This window comes from Tenrec ecaudatus, chromosome 17 (genome assembly GCF_050624435.1).
Source record: "Tenrec ecaudatus isolate mTenEca1 chromosome 17, mTenEca1.hap1, whole genome shotgun sequence".
Taxonomy (NCBI): Eukaryota; Metazoa; Chordata; class Mammalia; order Afrosoricida; family Tenrecidae; genus Tenrec; species Tenrec ecaudatus.
Genome location: NC_134546.1, coordinates 53860347 through 53883543, shown reverse-complemented (window position 1 = coordinate 53883543; position 23197 = coordinate 53860347). Strand labels below are relative to the sequence as shown.

The following is a 23197-nucleotide window of genomic DNA, read 5'->3' as shown; positions in this document are numbered from 1 at the left end:
CTAATTTAAGAGTCAGCCTTCCTTAACTTTATCACATTGGCTGCAGAACAGAAACTGACCTAAGTATTTATTATCTTGACTTGGACTCATCAATTTAAGCACTATATATAATTAATGAGCTTTTGATCCTGGTCTTTATCAACTGACCACACTAAAAACAGCTACGTTTTAACCCCCAGAGCAGAGTTTGGAAAATTCCTTCTTATTCATCCAGAATAATCTTCACAAGTGTTGTTCATTTCCTGTAAATATTGCTAAAGCAGAGTAACTCAGTTATTTAACCTCTTTGCTCTACCACCCTACCCTTTTAGACATAGACCACCCTACCCTTTTAGACATAGATAATCTTGCTCACTTAGAGTTACGGTAAAGGATTAAACCAGAATGTGCTTCACACACAGAAAGAATATGATGGTACTTGAATAATACTATAGAAAGTATTGTTATGATAGCATTACCAGCTGTCAGTCCCAGATGAATCATCCTTAGATTAAATGATGACAAACTGAGCCCTCTGAAAGGAAGTAATGCAAAGGAAGTGGAGAATGGAAGGCATATTGATGTGGTTTTGAGTCAAAGAACCACACTTCCAGGTCTGAGATGTGCTCTCCATCACCATAATGACCAATTGCAGAAAGAGCATGCACCTGGGTACAGGACACTACTAAGCTTAATTGAAAAACAAACCAACACAAAACAAATATATCACAAGAACTTGGGGTTATCACACTGAAAGGACTAAGGACAAGAGAGTCAATGTATTTGGTTTATAACTACAATGGATTTCCCCTCCCTTTTTAAAGCTTACCACAGAGGACTTTACCCCCATAGCTAAAAGCTGCAATTCATCATGCAAGTGATATTCAAATAGAACGTTCAGCAGTGACCCCAAACAACAGCCACTTAATGGAACTGCAAACCACTCAAGAAAAAGCCAGCCTCAACCAGCCGGGCGGACCGAGAAGCAGATTATGAGAGTTCCCTTAGGAGATCCCTCAGCAGCTATTTCAGGAGCTGCTGCTACGGAGATTGGTGAAATGCACGGAGGCAACGCAGAGCTTGGATCCATTCCACCGGGGCAGAACCTGAAGAAAATGCAGATGACACCGGTACCCCACGCTAAATATTCAGTAATGAACTTTCCAAAGGATAAAAAATAGTTTTCTTTCCTTATTCCCAATAATTTTATTTCCTTATTCTGACTTTCAAATTTGTTAGTTGAAAAATAGTTTAATGTGATAGAAATGATCTCTGGATACACATCACCCATTATAATGGGTAAAGGATGGAGGGGAGAGAAAAGGAGAGCTATTTTACATACACCCACACAAACTTTCCACTTAGAGAAAGGAATTCACTGAATGTGCAAGGTGCTGGTTGACACCCTTCAATTCCTTCAAGATAAGGAGTTTACAAAAGTCCATCCTACAATGATCTTGACTGAAATTTTAACTCACAGGCTAGACTAGAGTCCCCTGTTTAAGGTCTGCTGATATCACTTCGAGGAACACCCGAGGGGCGAGGATTAAGGGAGTGGGTGCCACCCTAAAAGCTGGTGGGTGTGAGAAAGACTTAGTGACTTGATGCTACGCAACTACATCACCTCACACTAGTGTCAATATTCATAATACATATTTATAATATTTGTGTGATTTAATCTGCAGGGACCTTGATGGTCATTCCCTACCGTAAGGTGCCACACTGGTCAATTACAATGATGACAACACACACACACACACACACACACACACACACACACACACACACACACACAGTCTTGTGTCCATTCAAGCCTGCATCCAATTATCCAATTTGTGTTCCTCTGACCACTCGTTCTTGGTACATGAGCCAGTAACCTACTGCCTGAGCTTTAGGTTTTGGGATGTCAGCTCCTACAACCTGTGAACCTGCAAGTTCATTTGCTCATTTTGGGTTCATCAGCCCGTTAACCTCAGGAGTCAGGAGAAGCTTCCAACCTGATGGCAGACCCACAGAGTGGGGAATTCCAGCCACCACGTCAATGGGAACCATTTTCTTGAAATACATCTCTATGAGGGCGTTTCAATAACTTGGTGGAATTTGGAATGAGATTTTTACCACATCCCCATCCAACTTATTATTACTTGGTTTGTGCAAAGAACGAAACAAGACCAAAGCTAACCAAAGCAAACCAGATGGATCTTGGAGAATGCCAGCGGATGATGGTAAACTTCAGCAAGTAGAATCTAATTGCAGTTGCTGTTTCAAGTGTTTCACTGGGAGAGTGAATGAATACATCTTCTGACCCTGGTATACAGCTACTGATCTGGCTACAACCTTTTTTCCACACTTGTTTTGAAGGGTCACTAGAAGTGCATTGCCTTCAAGACCACCAATACACCTCCACTGGGTTACCTCAGACATACATCAACACTGAAGCCCTACTGTGTAATTTAATCTGCGGTGGCCTTGATTGTCATTCCTTTACAGCACAATGCCATACTGGCCGATTACACTGATGACCTATGCTGAGTCAGCCTCGTAAGCAAGATGGAGCAAGGATGCTAGACTTGTTGGTAAGATATCGGCATGCTAGAATCTGGGAAATTAACCCGGCAGAATTTAGGTACCTGTCACTTCGGTAAAGTTCTAATGGTGTGGGGTATTTTGAGACATTCTTTCTGAAGAATGCAAGCCAGTACCTTTGGGCTCCTTTTATCTCTGGACCAACAGGCAAAGATGGGAGTTCCTGCTATTATCCTGACAACAAAGAGGAAATGCAATTGATATTACATAAGTGAGGGGGGAAAAGTACGTCTGGAATACAGGAGATCTCATAGGGTGTTTCTTACTATTGTTCATGTGCTGTAATTAGTCAGTGGAAAGCTATAGCAACCCAACCCCCGTATAACACCTAATGGTCAGGATTGTTCAGGAATATCTGGTAAAGAAGTATGATCAACTGCAGTGCTTGCTGAGGGTGGCAGGGACATGGCAGGGATGGTGGAGGAAGATAGTTTTAATACTAGGTATGACTAGCTCATCATTTGTAAGTATGAGGACTGCCATTGTTATGAATATTTTTTATTATTCATGTATGCATGCAAATATGAGAGGAATTAATTAGAATTCTATTATTTTTAATTTAATTTTTCCATGACATTTTAAAGTTCCCTCATATATATATTTGTTCTTTCCATCCCTTATCCTACTACTTATAAAATATAAGATGCACGTGAGGCTATTACATATTTGGTTTTTATACATTAGTTTTATTAAGCTAGATGCAAATAGGACTTGATACTTCTATTGAGAGATTATGGCTAGAGAGATGTACAAGTGTCAAACTGACAAAGGGTGTACTGCAGTGATCAACGAGAAGGATCAACCTGACTAGGCTGATTTCAGTATTAGGTCATTTCCCTCCGTTTGTGAGCTGAGATGGGGGTGTTTCCCTGGGGGTTCAGTCTATAGCCTGACCCGAAGTTGGGATCTGCTACCCTGTATAACGGCAAGAAGCATTTCTTGCAAGAACTCTCTCCATATACAAGGGTGCTTCGAAGGTTTTTGGAAAATTCCTGTTATTTTTTTCATTCTGTTTTCCCATGATTTTTAAAAGTGGCCTTGTATATTTATACATACATGCTTCACTGGTTTTGCTATTCTAGAGAACCCAGACTAAGACAATAGGATATGGTCTGTGAACCTTGAGCAAACAAACATTCATACAGTCAGGTGTATATTCCAAAATACATTTGATTGGCTTCTTTGTAATAGTCATTCTAGAAGATAAGGATGTTTCAAAAAATGTCAAAAATTTAGCATATGGACCTCTTGGCATCCCTCCTGCCCTTCAAAAGAAGCGGGGTTATCTGATAGGAGACACATGAAGTGTTTTACTATGGCAAAATGACCCTCAAAGAGAGCTTTCCAGATTAACTTAGTCATTTCTGAAATGTTGGGAGGCAGCTGGGCAACACAATCTTGACAACATATAAACAGATTATATAAACAAAGGAAGTTCAGAGAACACACATTTCTTTCTCTAAAGTTTGTTTTATTCAACCCATATGGCTGCAGATATATTTCCTCTTGTGTTTTTGAGAAGTCAAGTCCTCAAGAAATGAGTAATAAGGTGGGTGGATATTTAAGGGGCCAAGATCAACAAAAGAAGGAAATGAGAACATTCATCGAAACTCAAAGGTTTCTAAATTAGTCCAAAAAGTTTTTTTTTGTGTGTGTCAGATTCCCTCAAATATGGATGCACTCCTGCAAGAACCAGCTTTCAGATGGTCCCCGAGGGTGACTCATGGCTACCAAGTTGCTAACTGGAAAAGCCCTTCAATGTGGCATCTGTGCCTGATAATTCCCAGCCTTCTGTCCCAGCACCAGGTCACACTGAACTTTGAAATTCTATGCAAGAAATGTAATGAATGCTGTTCTGGAAGGGGAAATAAGACAAATATGTACAAAGCAAAAAAATTTACAAATATGGTTTTCCAAAGCAGTTAGCATGAATAGGCTAGCATGAATAGCATGTGGCTGTTGCCTCATCCAAGGATAGCTAGCTTCTACCCAGAGGCCTCATGTAATGGTATTCTGGGGTAAACACTGTGAATAAGAGCTTGGACTTTAGTTATGGAAGTTCAGAAATTACCTCTTATTAAAAAACACTAAAAACTACTAAAACCTGACACTAAAAATAAAACAAATGTATAAAACTGAGGGGAATTAAAATATTTCAATGATTATAAAATTATAATGAGAATATTAGGCATATTATATTTTTATTGGTTAGTCCCCACAAAAGGGGCAATCTCTCCAACAAGACTGTTGTTCTAAAGGTACTGGACAGTTTTGGAGGGAACATCTGTACTTCCATTTCCTGGAGTTGGCTCTTTGCAAATGTCCTCTCCTTACTTTGCAAAAGTATGTTCATCAACTTCATTAAGTCCTCCCTTGGAGATGCATCCAATTTCTTCTCCACCTGCCAGCCTCCCTACCTCAAATCTCAAAATTGAGAGGTGAGATCCAACCCTCTCCATTTCCTAGAATATAAATTTATATAATTTTCCCTTTAAAAATGTCATTTGGATCTATCTGCCCCAAATACAAAACTCTCTGAGTACTACCTCTTATCATTTCAGTGCTCTCTATTAGTCTCACTACAACTAAGCTTTAACCAAACATTTTTGATAGGTTTCCTCTTTCCTTCTTTGATTCCATGACTACATTGAAACATCCTTTCCCCAATATTCTCACATATCATTTCCATAATATTCTTTTACACCACAGACATAAATGAACTCTGATTCTGGCCTGAGGCCCTGTTAGAGAAAAATCACAAAATAAAAAGGTACAACGATCTTTCTGATACCCACCCCTTCCTGGGCAGCCCTGCCATACGCTCCTAGGTAGTTCCCAGCTACCCCATCACCCCAGTAAAGCGTCTCCAGCCCGTCTCAGATTTACTCCTTCCAAACTCTCCATCTCAGTTTCCTCTCTATACACTACTCTCCCCTTATAACAAAAGCCACCCTAAATGGCTTTCTCTTTAAGATTATTTTACTGTGATGTTAGAGAAATTTTATACAGGGCTCTCATTTAATTTCTGTGCATCTTACTCAGTGGCTAGTTACATGTTTCACAACGTGTCTGCATGCTTACTGTTTCCATTCTGGATATTGTTTCCATCAGTCTAGCGTCTTCATCCGTCTTTCTCCTCTCATATTTTTGGCTAATGTCAATGCTGACTGTTGGGTCTCATTTAGACGGTGATTTGGAGGAGCAGTGCACTCATGGGCGATATTATTTATTTCACGAGCGAGCCAGTCTCTATTTTGGCTCCCAGTAGAGCCTCAGGAGTGGTTGGAGTTGCACGTTTAAAGGTCTCGTGGTAGTTTGAGGCTGTCAAGGCTTTCCTTCTCTTAAATTGCGATAGAATCCACCGGCCATACAATTCACCAGGTTAAAATGTACGACTCGATAGTTTCTAGCATTTCAACTACTATCTAATTCCAGACCATTGCATTACTCCAAAAATAACCCCTGTACCCAAAAGCAGCTATTGCTCAATCTGTCACCATTTGCCATCTTCCCCTCACACTTGGCAAGTACTGTTTCCTGTGTCTACAGATTTGCCTATCCTGGCTATTTCTTCTAAGTCAAGTGATACAGCATGTGGCCTTTTAGCACTGCCTTCCGTAACTTAGCATGTTGTAGCATACATCACTACTTCATTCATTTTTGTGGTTGTGTAATAATATGTCACGGTACGGCATACCACATTTTATTTATCAGTTAATGAACATGTAGATTTGTTTCCATTTTCCCTCATTTTTCTCCATTATAAATAATGCTACTATAAACATTTAAGTGCAGGTTTCTGGATGGACACCTGCTTTCAGTTCTCTTGGGTACATACCTGGAGTGTAGAGTGGGATTACGGGTTATATGGTCAGTTCCTGGCTATTGTGCCAAACATGGTCTCCTTCTCCAGGGACTGGTCTCGCCTGACAACATGTCCACAGCATGTGAGAGGAAGTCTTGGAATCCTTGCCTTCAAGAAGCACACTGCCATATTTTTTTCCAAGATGGAGTTTTTTTGGTCCTTTTGGCAGTCTGTGGTCCTTTCAATATTCTTCATCAGCATCACAATTCAAATACACATTGATTCTTCTTTGCTGAAGTAGAAAGCCCAGCCTTTCTTCTGAGGAGCTGCTGGTGGTTTCAAACTGCTGACCTTGCGGGTCACAGCCCAATGCATAATCAATAGACCACCAAGACTCCTTCTTAGTGTGGAAGCTACACTGAAGTCTATTCAGCATCACAGCAACATGTAAGCCTCCAATGACAGGCACCTACCTTCTGGCCAGCTGTGCATCTTCACTACCATTTGCACTGCCCAGTCCTTCCCATGGAGCACTTGACCCTTAAATTTAGCTCCATTAGGCTCCTCTTACATTTTCCACAGCCTGCTTATAATGCCTTAAGATTCCTAGTTCTAGAGGCTTTTAAATAAAACACAACTTAAAAGACTTTAAAAACCAACTTGAATGCATGATCATTCTATAATTTTTTCATATTTCATAATTCTTTAAAAATATCATTTTATTGGGGGCTGGTACAACTCTTATCACAATCCATTCATCGTGTCAAGCACATTTGTATATTTGTTGCCCTCATCATTCTCAAAACATTTGCTTTCTACTTGAGCCCTTGCATATTTTACAATTCTTATCCACACCTCAATGATGGAAAGTTTGAGAAAAGTGATTTATTTTTATTGACCCACTGCAAAACAATGAGCCCAATTTTCATGGAAACTTTTTGTACCAGTCCATAGAATTACAAAATGTATGTTCTATTTTCTGATATGTAATTCATCTATTACATATAACTTAACTATCATACGGCAGAGTCAAGCTTTGCCTATCTTCACAAGGTTGATTCCTAAGTGGTGGAGGTCAGATACACCTCTACTCTCAAACCTTTTTTATCAATTTTGACAAGGTACCCTACTTCTCTGCTAGGTATGAGAATATGCTACACTGTTCTTACAGAATTCACAGACTATACAGATAGTGATACAGTACAACCTGGATCAGGATCCACAAGTTAAAACCTGGAATCAGGATCAGGAAGCATGTAGGCAAAATCTAGAAGGTTCCCCTCAGAACACTGTCCCCACCCCCTCCCCACCATGTACTCTTCAATACAGGCCTTTCCTCAGTGCCTTTAGGACAGGCCTCTTGAGTCCGACACATCCTTTCTCAATACTAAAAGGACCCACTTGAAATTCAGGCTATCAGCTCTGCTCAGCTCTCTTGTGCATGCAGCATTCCTAGCATCATGTTTCTACGGTCCCTACCACCTCTGCCACAGCACTTGTTCTGGGCCTGTCCCCACAGGCTCTGCTGCAGGGTTCCTTTCAGGCCTTTTGCTGTTGTCAGTGTCACAGAAGTAGAAAACCTTATTCCTGCTGAGGAGCAGCTTGTGGTGTCAAACTGCGGACCTTGCAGTAAGAAGCCCAACACATAACCACTACACCACTAGGGCTCCTCTCCATGTCAATTTCATGAAATGGTCCTTTCAACAACATCACAAAGTGGCCAACCCTCTCAGTGGACCATCACTAAAAACGTACTGCCATCAAGTTGAATCCAAGTCATCACTACCGTAGAAAGCTGAGTAGAACCGCCCTTGACTATGACTCTTTACTGGCGTAGACAGTCTCATCTTTTTTAGTGGACTATACTCACCTAACTTGCACAGTCAAAAGTACTGGCCAATCCCTGCTAGGTACACAAAATAGACCAATGACAAAATAGACAATGGCTGAGCCCAAGGCCAGACAAAAATATCAACTGTATGTAAAATGGTTTCTTAGAGAGCAGTCTACCAGCTGTGAATACTGCGCTAGGGGTATCCAGTAGGCTGTGGGCATGAATCAGTTGTTTTACAGAAGGACAGGAGAACACTGGCTTATACCACCAGGTAGCTACCTGGGATTTCGTTAAGTGAAATCCATTTAAGAAATGTTTCACCATAGGCTTGATATGGAAGATTATAGGGGATAAAAAAGCAGAGGATAGGTAATTTGGGAGTGATTAAGTACTTACTTTTGGGGGGATGAAAGAGGTAGAAAGTGGTAATTAGGATATAAGTAGAGTTGCTTCAAGAGAAGGTATACAGAGGTATGTGTGCAGTTGGATGTTGGGTGGGTGGACAAAATATGAATATTCCTAGAATTGAGATCCCAGACTCTTATGATTTTTTTTAAAATGCGGTAGGCTAGCCTAGGAACTAAACTTCTGGAAAGATGACTCATTAATTCAACAAATATTTATGGAGCATCTATTATCCGAGGTACTTTTTATGCATGTGGGAATTAATAGTAATCATAGCTGGCAACAATCCATGCCCTTATAAAGGTCAGTTGAGAAACAAAAAAATATGGTAAGTAAAATGCATAATGTTAGCTAATGATAAGAACCTACAATAGAGCAGAGAAACCAAGGGGGTATGTATAAGGTTTCTTTCCTTTTAAAAAAAATCATTTTATTGGAGGCTCGTAGAACTCTTGTATAAGGCTCACTGAAGTTCACCTTTGAGGATAGGCTTGAGGGTGGAGAGTTATGCATGTATGCACAGACCAGACAGAGACAAAAAAGGAGTTCAAAGGGAGTGTACTTGGTATGACTGAAGGAGGAGGCAAGCGTGGTTATAGCAAATGTAGCAGAAGATGAAGTATGAGTCTCAGAGCTAACTGGAGGATAAGATCATGTAAGGAGCTGTAGTTAAAGGAAGGACCTTGTTACTTTGAGATGGGTCGTCAATGAAAGGTTTTGAGTAGATAAAACAGGATTATCTAAGCTTTTTAAAAACAATTTTAAGTGAACCCAGTAAAATGATTTATTATTAAATAAATAAAGATAAAACAGTTTGGTTGTTGAAAATACATGGGAAAACATACTAAGCTTTTTCAGTGACACTGGCTACATTTTTTTCACCTCGAGTTTGCTCCTCTCCCATGACCGAGATTCCTCTTTTTCAAGATACCATTGTCACTTCAATCCTCTAAAGGGCCTGAGCCTTAAAAGGCATAATGCTCAAGGCAGGTGTTTTTCCCAGTCAAGTTATTTGTGTTTTAAAGAATGACCCAAAGCAATAGTTTCAAGGGTTCATCCAGCCCTGATGCTTCCATTAGAATATAAAATTCCATTCTGCTTTTAGCCCTCTGATCAGTGATCTTCTTTGATAAAAAATATTCAGTAGTGGCACATGGGCACCATCCAGTTCTGCTGGTCTCATGCAGAGTAGGCAAGTACCCACACAGTTCATATCCTCGTCCTGTTTCCAGACTCTCCCTCCAAATGGCGAGCAATGGTCAGGCCGTGGATGTCTACTACAGCTCTCAGGGCCTTAGGAGCTGTGCAACAAGCTCGGAGGCCCAACAGAAGCATTAAATATGTGATAAGGTTAAATAACTGAAATCTCCCTTGAAACCATGACTCTAAACCTCCAAACCATGGAACCAAATCCCAGGAGATTTATGGTTAAACACAATGAGCCTACGCAGCTAGTCCTTTTTAGTCAGGTGGGGAATTGCGGGGGAGAGACCAAATATATCTATCACACAACTTTTGTCAGTTAACCGAGATCTAACATTTTACAAGGTAACTTAGGCTGCTGGTTTAAGAACTGACTGGAGAAGGTCAAAGGTGGAAGCAAAGAGATCAATTTGGAAAATACTGCAACAATCTAGTAAAAAGATGATGGTAACCTGGTAAAATGTGGTCAGATTTTTAAATATATTTTGAAAACAAAACCAATTTCAAAGTTCTAAATAATCGGAAAAAATTAAGAATAAAATCTAGAAATCGTGATATGCATGCACCTTAACCCTAGTCTTATGATCTGTTTATTAATAAAAACTGAACTATACTAGTAATGAATGCACTCCTAACATTTTATTGAAGCTAAATACCACAAATTTCAAAAACTTAATAGAAAAATATTGAGATAATAAACTAATCAAACAAGAAGGGAAAGTTTCAAATGGATTAACACTTCACACCGGTTTTTTAGAAGCAATTTTCCCTTAAGTATGGAGAATGAAATAACACTGGATCTAGAGCAAGCATTTATGTTATTGCACTATTATTATTGCACTATTATTGATAAATAGTTGCCACCATTTCCTTATCATGTTGTATCCTCATAGCAGCCTCAAGAAGTAAATACTCCCCTCACTCAGTAGTTAAAACTTGATTCTACATAAAAGAGATAAGAAACATGCCCACAAATATGTTGAAGCTCCCTTGTATAACTTTATTATGATTAAAAAGATTTAAAAAATCATTTTATTAGGGACTCATACAACTCTATCACAATCCATACATACATCGATTGTGTAAAGCACATTTGTACATTCATTGTCCTCATCATTCTCAAAACATCTGCTCTCCACTTAATCCCCTGGCATCAGCTCCTTATTTTATCCTCTCCCTTCCCACTCCCTCTTCCCTTATGAACCCGATAATTTATAAATTATTATTTTGTCACATCTCACACTGTCTGACGTCTCTCTTCACTCACTTTTCTGTTGTCTGTTCCCCAAGGGGGAGGTTATATGTAGATCCTTGTCCCTTTTATAATTTTAAAGTAAGTAAATTGTCAGGTTTCAAAATATTTGTGGAACAATTCCATTATCTTTTAATTCCTTTATTTTTTTACTTCTTTTTTTGTTGTAAGCGTATTCCTTTTATTTATTTTAACAGTTTCATTGACATATAATGCACATATCATACAATTCAATGGTTTAAACATATTTAAATAACTGTGTAATTATCACAATCACATTTAGAACATGTTCTTCATTCTTGTACTCGTTATTTTTAACTCTCCATTCCCCTCCTACCCCCCTGCCCTAATTCTAAGGAACTATAGTTCAGTTACTGTCTCTATAGATTTATCTTGATTTTCACATAAGGAGAAACATACCAAACACTAAACCAAAACAAAAGTAACCCAACCCAAACAAAACCCTAACAATCATACAAAATAGAAAAATCTCAATCAAGAGGAAAGTAGAAAATAATAAAACCTAGAACAAGTTTAAAATGGGTCAAAAGGGAGAAGAAATGGCAGTGCCCTAGACTTAACCTAATCACATCTGTAACAATCCACTTTCCAAAGCACTCAGCTTGGCAGCAAGGCCATTCACATGCTGGGACTATGGTCAACAGTGATTCACCTGGGGCTCAATCCACACGGGACTCTACAAATGGAGTTGGGGGCTTTCACTGTCATCCATTCCATAGCCTTCTGCAAACTGGGTGCCCAGAATGTATAATCCTGAGATCACACCAATGGATACTTTCATATGGACTTAACTGTTATCTCACTTAGATGGCTACTTGTTTTCAGACAAGTCTTTAAAATTTCAGCTGCTATTCGGATAGCCAGGCACCATCTGTTTTCTTCAACATACTTTGTCTTCAGTAATCTTTTCATGAAGGAATGTATCAAGTAGGATCACTTCATAAGAACAAATTGTTTCCATGAACTTTTTGAAGCCTCTTTTTTATGGAGAAAGGGAGAAATGTGGAGAGGCAGAAAGAAAACCAAACTGGTCAAATGAACCCACAAAATAATCCAGTCCCTGTATAAAATATAAATACCTTTGGATTTTATGTTTCAACAGTAAATATTTGTTTAGTACCTGGACTATGTGATCACGATTGTGAAGTGGTATGTAGCTATGCTTTACAGAATTTTACAATCTCATATCCTCTTGATCTAGAGACATTAACAATAAGAAAAAGAGGCTAGACCTAGAAACAAAGATTAACCTTCTATTATTTAGAATATTTTAAAGTAAAAATTTGCAAGCTTTTGAATCATATTTTCTTAAAAAATAACAGCAGTATAAGATCTTTAAAAGAGACTTGGCAGAGCTCATAATTTCATTTTAAACAGTTGGATCACTAACTTGCCTTTTCTTCTTCAATGGAGCCTTAACGGAGAATTGTTACCATTAGGATACAACATATGTTGGAAAATCTAAAACAATGTTGTATCAGCTATATAAAGCACATATACAGGGGAAGTAAAAGCACTCTTCTGCCAAAACAAAATTTGTCATTTTGCAAGCATGGTATTGCCTTTTGAAACACAGATGACCTTTTCGGCTTTTTCATGATGCCCTGTTGGTCCTGAGATCCTCTTGCAGTACAGGCTATCTAAGTTCTGCTTTTATTAGTAGTACATATGGAGAGGACTAGAAGTAGGACAACTTCTGGACCAGTGCTAGGACTAAGATTACAGCAATTCAACAAAACATGGCATCACGTCCGTGGTTTAGAATATTTTCTTAAACATTTAATGGGATACTATGAAGTAGTAAAAAGGTATGCTTTTATGTGAGAGGTGTGTGTGTTGGGGTGATCATGGAGGTGGGATGGGGTGGTGGTGGTGGCTATGCCCTAGGACCAATCTCAAAAAACTTCAAATTCATTGCTATAGGTTGTGAATCATAGCAAACCTCTAGGACAGGACAGAATTGGCCCTGTGGGTTTCCTAGACAGCAACTCATTGTGGTAGTAGAAAGCCTTCTCTTTCTCTCATTGAGGAGCTGGTGCTTTCAAACTGGTGACCCTGTGATTAGCAGCCAATGTGAAATCACTATGCAACCTGGGCTCCTATGGCCTAGGCTATGCCTAAAAACCATGGCTTATCAAAAAAGGCATTTTCAACAGTACTCAATGTCTCAATCCAGTTTTATATTTGGAAAGAAGAAACAAGCTTGTTTTTCTTAATCATTCAAAATACAGAGAGTTAACGTTCTTGTCTGGTGATACTGACCCCAACCTAATGTGATCAAGTTGATTTTAACTCAGACTGACTGTATACGCCAGTACAGAATTGCTTCTTAGAATTTCTGAGTTCTGATACTGTGCATTTTTACAGGAGCAGACAGCAGCTTCGCCTTACTCCTGTAGAGTGGCCAGTAGATTTTGAATGACCAACTTCTGTTAGCAGATTAATGCTTATTAACCCAGTAGCTACCAGGGGTCTGAAAGATGGAGCCATCCATAGCCCTGGGGCTGACAGTTCCATGCTTTGGTGAAGGTACATATATTTGCACTCAATGTTTGGTGATTCTCATAAAGAGTATATTAGAAAGGGGAGAATTCATGCTTATTAAGGTGGAATGAGCTTAAAAAAACGGAATACTTTTCCAAGTTTCCTATATATCACATATTGTGTTACGTATGGAAGATACTGAAGTAAATCAGATTACAAAATTAAAAGTCACTTATCATGATGGTAGTAGCTGAAATGTGTAAAGGGATTTTTTATTTATTTGAGGGTAGGTAAAAAGGTATTGCTACGAGAGAGCCAGTGCTCTTCAACTCCCTGGAAAATGGTACCTGGCTCCTTTAAAGCAACGCAATGCAAAAAACCATCGAACCCAATGACCTCAATGAAAAAACAGGAGAAACAAAAGGTAATGACAGAAGATGTCCTGAATATAACGACATGCATAGAAGAAGCAGACATTGAGCTGCCACAGAAAGAAAATTTCCCAACGCTGCTTGGAGTCATACAAGATATGAGGGAAACAATACAGAAAAAAAAAGATGAAATGTTAAGAGGAGATAAAGTCCATACATCAAAAGGAAATACAAAATCTTAGGGAAGAGATAACAAAAACCAGTCGCAGACACACAGACCTCAAGAATTGACTGGAGGAAGCAGAGAACTGCACCAGTGACTTGGAGGGCAGTCAAGCAGACTTTAACAAATGCAAACAAAAATCTAATAAGATCATCAGAGAAGCTGAAGAAAACCTAAGAGCTTTATTGGATATTATGAAGAGGAAAAACATTAGAATTATTGGATTATGGGAGGAAGACCCAACAAAGAAGTCATATGCAACAATAGTAAGAGAACTCTAGCAGGAAACTTCCCCAGCTTAATGAATGAAAACCAGGCAATCATTCAGGAGGCTGAAAGAACACCAGCTATACTAAATCCCAAGAAGAAATCACCAAGGCGCATAATAGTTAAACAATCCAACTTTGAAGAAAAGGAGAAAATCATGACAGCAGCTAGGGAAAAACAAGCAATTACATATTAAGGTTCCCAAAATAAGAATATGCTCAGACTTAACTGCAGAAACAATGAAGAGGAGAGAGTGGAGTAACATATTCCATAAACTGAAGGAAAACAACGCAAACCCAAAAATACTCTACCCAGCCAAATTATTGATCAAGATAAACGGATAAGTCAGGATCTTCCCAGACAAGGAAAAACTAAAAGAATATGTTAGAAGAAACCCAGCTCTACAAAAGATCCTTGCCGCCCCAGTATGGGCAGAATAACAACACTCACCAAGCACAAATAAGAGATCACCACATAGAACAACCTCCCCCAGAGGGCAACAAAGAGAAAACCGACCCCAAGATAGCATTGGCTTATGGATGGAAAGAAGTCAAGAATTATACAAATATACACACATGCATAACACACTACTAAGAAAGAAAGGTAGGAAAACACCAACACAAAAGGTATAAGATGACATCACAGAGACCGCATATGGAGATAATAACCCTGAAAAGCAATGACTTGAACTCAAGCATTAAAAGACAGAGGCTTCCAAACTGGCTTAGAAAACACAATCCATCAATCTGCTGCCTGCAGGAGACACATCTCAAGGCTGCAGACAAAAATAGGCTAAGAGTCAAAGGCTGGAGAAAGGTATACCAAGTCAACAGCCATTAAAAAAAAAGCAGGGGTTGCAATCCTGATCTCCGATAAAAGTGACCTCAAAGTAAAAACCATATAAAGAGATAAGGAAGGACACTACATACTGCTCACGGGAATGGGAAACTAAGAACCACTAAGCATTGTAAACAAATATTCCCCCAATGAGAGACCTGCTGAACATGTCAACCAAACACTCCAAAAGATGAAAAAAAGAAATTGCAGCCTCAATAATTATAGTGGGTGACTTCTATAAACCGTGCTCTCTGAGAAAGATAGATGACAGGAAAAGAATCTCAACAAGAAGGCTAGAGATCTAAATAATACAATTAGACAATTTGCCCTGATAGACATTTAGTTTTTCATCAAAATACAAATTAATTCACATTATTTTCAAGCCCGCATGGCACATATTCGAAGACAGACCACATGGTGGGGCATATGGTGAATATACATAAATGTAAGCACATTGATATACAGATCTCTCTCTCTGACCACTGTACCATAATAAGAGCAAACAATTAGAGGATAAATAACTCTCTATTGCAAAAGGAGTGCATACTGGTACAGATCAGAAATGAAATTAGGAAATTTCTAGAAACCAGAGAGAATGAGAATACAACGTACCAAAATTTATGGGACACAGCAAAGGCACTTATCAGTGGAAGTTTCAAAATAATACATGCGCACCTGCAAAAGGCAAAGAGACTCATGATTGATATGCTGGCACAAAATTTACAACTAGAGCAGTCAGCAGGAAAATCCCACTAACAGCACAAGAAAAGAAATAATGAAAATCAGGTCTGAGATTCAGGAGAGGGAAAATTAAAAAACTATGGAAAAAAAATTAATGCTGCTAAAAGTTGGTTCTTTGAAAGGATAAACAGAATTGACAGACCACTGGCAAACCTAACCAAAGAAAGGAGGGAACAAATTTCAATACCAAGAATGGGGGATAAAAGAGGGGACATTATAACAGACCCAAATGAAATCAAAAGGATAACTACAGAGTACTACGAAGGATTGTATTCCAATGAATTCAACAACTTGGAAGACATGGAAAAATTCTTGGAAAAACAACCGCTCCCTACACTATCCCCAAAGGACGTCAAGAATCTCAACAGACCCATAGCAATAGAAGAAACAGATAAGGTTATCAAGGGATTACCAACAAAAAAAATCCCCTGGACCAGATGGTGAGAATTCTACCAAGCATTTAGGGAAGAACTAACATCAATCCTACACAAACTCTTCCAGAACATAGAAAAAGATGGCAAACTCCTGAACTCCTTCTATGAAGCTAGTAGCTAGTATAACTCTGATACCAAAACCAGGCAAGGCTCCCACAAGAATTGAGAACTACAGAACAATCTCCCCAATGAACATCAATGCAAAAATCCTTAACAAAATACTAGCCAACAGAATACAAAAGTATATAAAACAAATAATTCACCATGACCAAGTGGGATTCATACCAGGGATGCAGGGATGGTTCAACATACAAAAAACCATTAGTATCATTTGCCACACTGACATGAAAAACTTTAATAACCACGATAATATCGATAGATGCAGAAAAAGTATTCAACAACATCCAACACCAATTCCTGTTTAAGGCACTTGAGAAGAAAGGAATGGTAGGAAATTTCCTCAAGACAATACAGGCTATAGCTGACAAACCAACAGCCAACAGCCAACGTGGTAGTCAATGGAGAAAAGACTAACACAATTCCACTGAAAAAGGGGACCAGACAAGAATGTCCCTTGTCCTCGCTCATATTTAAGATCGTACTGGAGGATTTAGCTAACAGCATAAGGCAAAGGAAAGACATCAAAGGTATCCATCTGGAGAAGGAAGAGGTGAAACTATCGTTATTTGCAGATGATATGATTTTATATACGGAAAATCCCAAAAGCTCCACAAAGGGAGTACTGGAAGCAATAGAGGAGTTGGCAGAGTGGGGAAAACTACAGAACACTATTACAAGAAACCAAGAGCGAGCTGCACAAATGGAAGAATATCCCATGTTCGTGGATTGGAAGACTCAATATATTGAGACAAGATGTCAGTTCCGCCTCAGGCACTATATAAGTTTAATGCAATCGTGATACAATTACCCTATCTTTCTTCAAAGAAAAGGAAAAACTGATTACCAACTTCACATGGAGAGGAAAGAATCCCAGAATTAGCAGAGAATTCTTTAAGAAGGATACAGTGGGAGGGCTGGCTTTACCTGACTTTAAGCACATACTATACAGCCACAGTTGTCAAAACTTCATGGTATTGGTACAATGACAGATACTCAGATCAATGGAAAATAACTGAAAACCCAGAAATAAAATCATCAATATACAGACAACTGATCTTTGAAAAGGGCCCCAAAAATATCAAATGGGAAGCAGATGCCCTCTTTTAACAAGTGGTGCTAGAATAGATATTTACCTGCAAAAAAATGAAGCAAGAGCCTTATCTCACCCCATGCACAAGAATAAACTCAAGGTGGATCACAGACCTTTAAGTTAAATCCCAAACTATTAGGGCCACCAATGAGGGAACTGGGACCAACTTGAGAACTTTGGCACAGGGAATACATAGGCTATCAGAAATAGGGAAGAACACAAACACAGAGGAGGCACAAATTGACAAATGGGATATACTGAAGATAAAACACCTGTGCACATTGAAAGAATTCACCAAGAGAGTAATAAGAGAGTCCACAGACTGGGAAAACATCTTTAGCAATGACACATCAGACAAAGGTCTTATTACTAAACTCTACAATGCTCTGCTAGCTTCCAAAAAGAAAAAGAAAAAAAAGAAACCAATTGCCCACTGAGGAGGTGGGCAAAGGACCTGAACAGAAGTCTCACAGGGTAGAAATCTGAATGGCCAATAAACATATGAGAAAATGTTCCTGAAATTTAGCCATAAGCGAAATGCAAATTAAAACAACAATGAGGTACCACCTAACACCCTCAAAGGTAGCTCAATTAAAAAAATCAGAAAGCAACAAGTGTTGGAGGGGCTGTGGGGAGATAGGAACTCTCATCCACTGCTGGTGGACCTGTAAGTATGTACAGCCACTATGGAAATTGATCTGGTGATATCTAAAACAGATGGAAATCGAGCTACCATACGACCCAGCAATTCCCCTACTGGGCATATACCAGAAGAGGCAAGAAACAAACCACGGCCAGACATCTGTGCTCCAATGTTCATTGAGGCACAGTTCAGAATTGCAAGGAGTTGGAAACAACCCAAATTTCCATCAACCGATGAGTGGATTAAAAAACTGTGGTACTTAAATACCATGGAGTACTACGCATCGCTAAAAAGCAGTGATGAATGTATGAAGCACATCACTGCATGGAAAGAATGGGAGGGAATCATGCTAAGCGCAGTAAGCCAAGCACAAAAGGGCAAGTACAACATGAATTCGCTGAGATAAGTTTTAAAAAAATGCAAAAGGAACATAGGGAAAAAGCTACTGTACACAAAGATTCCTGGGATGAAGGACCAGGTAGTATGGCAGGGGTCAGACCAAATGCAGGGATACATGTGGTAGCCGTCTAAAAAGGAGTGGGGGGGGGGGGGAAATTAAAAAGAAATGGGTAGGAGGACACAGGGCAGGGGTGGGGAAAAATGAGGAGCTGATAGCAGGGGCTTAAGTGGAGAGCAAATGTTTTGAGAATGATGAGGGCAATGAATGTACAAATGTGCTTTACACAATTGATGTATGTGTGGATTGTGGTAAGAGTTGTATAAGCCCATAATAGAATGATTAAAAAAAAAAGAGTATTGCTACAAAGTCATAGAAACCTTTATTAAACAAAATATGTACAGCTATCGTTTTCTCAGCATATTTTCTATACACTTGCAGAAGGTATATATACTTCAGAAGGCAGTGTTTTTCTCTCTCTGACCCTTCTATGAAGAATTCTGGGCTCTTGGACTTACCCAAAATGTCATTTTTGAGGAATTCACATTATTCTCCTTTTATAGGTTGTTTGTACTTTGGAACCAAAAAGATGTCTGTAGGGCTGTAGGGTTGGTGGCATAAGTTTTCCCAAGTCAATGCTCAAAGGGCAGCCCTTGCTACTCTGAGAATGAGCAGGCGTATTGTTGTGATGAAATAGACTGGTGCAACTTTATTGGTCGTTTTTTTCACCAAAGCAATTTTCTATTTTCTTGAGACATCTTTCTAGGGGGAACTAATTACAAGGATCTACATATAAGCTCCTCCCTGGGGGATGGACAACAGAAAAGTGGGTGAAGGGAGACGTTGGACAGTGTAAGACATGACAAACTAATAATAACTTATAAACTATCAAGAGTTCAAGAGGGAGGGGGCATGGGGATTAAGGGGTAAAATGAGGAGCTGATACAAAGGGCTCAAGCAGAAAGCAAATGTTTTGAGAATGGTGATGACAACAGATGTATAAATGTGCTTGACACAATGGATGGATGGATGGATGGATTGTGATAAGAGGTGTATGAGCCCCCAATAAAATGATTTTTAAAAAAGCCTTTCTCAGAAGCCAGTTTTTGTTTTTCAGTTCAAGGACTGTTTGTTGGCCTTTAGGAGTGTTTTCCAGTCCAGTCTGTTGGGGCACAGCACCCTGGCTCCAAAGTCCGCCTTCAGCACTCCCTGGGGACCTTGCCGCTTTGTTCCCCCATGGCTCTGCCGCAACCCTTTAGTGTTTTGCCTCAGTGTGGTAGGATCAGATCGGGTGCAATTCCCACACTGTCTCAGGTGTTGTCCCCCGTAGGACCACGGGTCAATGAGGGGTGTCATGTCCCATAGTGGGGCCAGCCATGTGGTCCTTTCTGTGGACTGGCTGCTCTAACTGGGAACATTGTCCTCACGGCCTGGTGGGCTAGGAATGTGCTCCACTCTCTCCTCCTCCCCTTTCATCTGCTCTGATCAGACATGTCCCTCTCCCGGAGCTGCAGATTCAATGTCATCCTTTGAAATAAATTCTTCTGGGGGGAGGGGCAGGTGTCCACTTAGTAGTGGGGATTGGGGCTGGCCCCCCAGGAAGCCATTGTTTTAATTGGGCTATTTGTTTTAGAAGGCACCCTAATGCGACTCAAACAAGTGCATTACTGAAAGAATTTGTCTGCAGTCATCCAATGAACACAGGGACATGTTCCAACATGTTTTGCTTGGAATAAATCTGTGTGCATTATGAACCGGAAACCCTAGCATCAATAGTGTTTAACTTATCCTCAAATATGATAAAAAGCTGGAAAGAAATACACATGAATTGGATGGGCAGGATGATTAGCTAAAGTAACTGCTAATTATCATAATAAAGTCACAGATGCAGTCAAGATCTGAAAAACACCAGAAAATACTGACTTAGTAAGGAACATCTAGATCAGGGTAGTTGAAGTATGAGGAGATTACAAAGGCTTGTGAAAACAATAGAATTAAAAGATAAAATTTTAAAAACAGAATTTTTCTTTTTCAACATACTGCATATACTTGAGCATAAACCGGCCTCAATATCAGCTGAGACACCCAATTTTACCACAAAAACAGCATAAAAAATGTGCTGAAAAACTCAAGTTTATCCATAAATGTATACTGTACATTCCCTAGAGAACTGAGGGTCTGGGAAATTTAATCATTACTATGTAATTTTTTTACATTAGCCACTGAAGAAAAACGAGTGTGTTTTAAAGGATTTTTTATTATTATTAAAGATTTAGAAACAAAAAGAAGTCAGAAGGCCTGTAAGGTGGCTACAATTCCCACTGCTACTCTAGCAAACCTGTCCTTGTTGGTGAGAAGAATGAGGAACACTGCTGTGGGGAATAAGCACTATCTTTTGATTACTGTGCTAAATAGTGTGCTTTCAGATTGGGACGGAGAAGGCCTCCTACTTTGTTCTACTGCTCTATTTCTTTGTTATTCAGGGCCTCTTTCTTTTCTACATAAAAGTGATTAGTTTTTCCACTTCAATTAAGATATGTGTTGGATCTTGGAGTGAGATTGCACTGTATCAATAGATCACTTTGGAGAGCAATGCCATTTCCACAAGGTTAGAATTCTTCCACTTCATGACAAGTTTCCAAGAAGCACCCACTATGACAGACAGGTCTTCAGATCTTATACATGGAGGCTTCAAGGATTACCACCTTACTAGGGCAATTCAGATAGAATGGTTAGACACACATTTCCTGTTTTATAAACTACTGATTTTATGTTTCCTTTGTGGTCAAAAACAACAAATAACGTTTAAAACCTTATTAGCCATACCTCTAACAATGGTAACCAAAACAAATCAGGTCTCCTCAAGATTCTTGGTGCTTAGTGTATTTGGTAAACCTTATAACAGTTGTTATTTCACAGTTGCCTGCTTATCTTCATGTCCTTGCTAAGTTGAGTTAAAGCAAGACTAGGTCCTGGGACAAAAGAGCTGAAGAATGGTTTGCTTTGTTCTTTCTGTATTAAATGAGTTTATGTGCCTAGGTAGCACGTACGGTTATACACGCAATCTAACCATTCAAACAGAAAACAGAAATACATCATAGTACAAAGTAGATCATCTGCTTTCAAAATCATCATATGTAAAAGCTATATTGTGATACATGAAAAGTGCTTTGCAAAGTATAAAAGATTGTGAAAGCTATTTTTGTTAGTCTTTAATGGACTATTTATGAGAAAGTGTATTCTAGAGATTATCACTGTATTAAAAGAACAGATATATAAGAAAATAAAATGAGCAGGAAAGACATCAAAGTGCTCAATTACATTACCAAACCGAAAACCGAACACACTGCCATTGGGCTACTTCTAACTCACAGCAAGCCTTCAGTGCTCGACTTTCAGTCTGTGCTTTTCGTCCAAAGGTCTCATTAGATGAGTGTAAAAAAATTAGATGACTACACACAGCTAAAATCCCCTTTGACCAGTCTCTCCTCAGCCTTTCTCTGGAGCAGTGGTTCTCAACCACGACCCTTTAATACAGTTCTTCATGTTGTGGTGACCCCCCAACCATAAAGTTATTTTCATCACTGTAATTTTGCTGCTGTTATGAATTGGCTGACCCCTGTGAAAGGGTTGTTCGACCCCAAGGAAGTCACAACCCACAGGTTGAGAACTGCTGCTCTAGAGACTCAAGAAGAGAAGTTTCTAGCTCACTAATGAACAGAGACTTGGGAGATAATTTCTAGTAATAATTTCACTCTCATTGGGATTAAATCCAAAGGGCAGAGGAGGGTGATATGCCTTTCAGGGAAAGTAAACAGGTAAGTTTATAAGTCTCTTATTTTATAACAAAAACATTTCAAATTCTGCGTTAAATTTTAGAGTATCAGTGTTTGCTCAAAATATATTCATGAGTACAAAACTGTAGCACAGATTAGATTCCTCTTCCTTGCAGATTTTGACAAATTATGATATTGAAGGCAAGAGAAGTGTTGGGAATTCCTCACTCCCTCTCCTCTTGTAGCAAGAGATCTTTACAGTGAGAAATTCTTATTACTGCCCAGAAATATATGGTTAACTAAATTTGTATCCTGTAACTTCCCAAAGAAAATAACAATTACACTGCAATTATTATACTAAATCCCCATTTAGTTACAGGACCAAAGACTAAGATTGAGTATAAAATATGGTTTGGAATTTCCTTAAAAGGTTTAATTTTGAAAAGTTTAACACATTTTAGGTTGATAAATGTGTTTTTCTTTTTTTGATAAATGTGCATTTTCATGCCACTGCCAGGACAAATAAGTTGTTTCAGTTCTTGATAAAACAAAAAAACTAGGCTCACTGCTATCGAGTCTGTAACATACCTCACACCTAATACAAGGGAACGTCAAAAAAGTTCATGGAAAGGTGTTTTGCTGGCGCCCCGGTGACTGTGGAGCCAGCAGGCATGTGGACTGCGCCTCTAGTCTAATAGGTGATAACTCCTGGAGGGAGAGCCTCCGCGT

General features: G+C 39.1%; 1 protein-coding gene across 1 annotated transcript in view; it reads right to left on the bottom strand.

Annotated features, from left to right (window-relative positions):
• Window positions 1-23197, bottom strand: part of HMG20A (high mobility group 20A) — an 89835-nt gene that overhangs the window by 29068 nt on the left and 37570 nt on the right. The gene's annotated exons all lie outside the window — the stretch shown is intronic.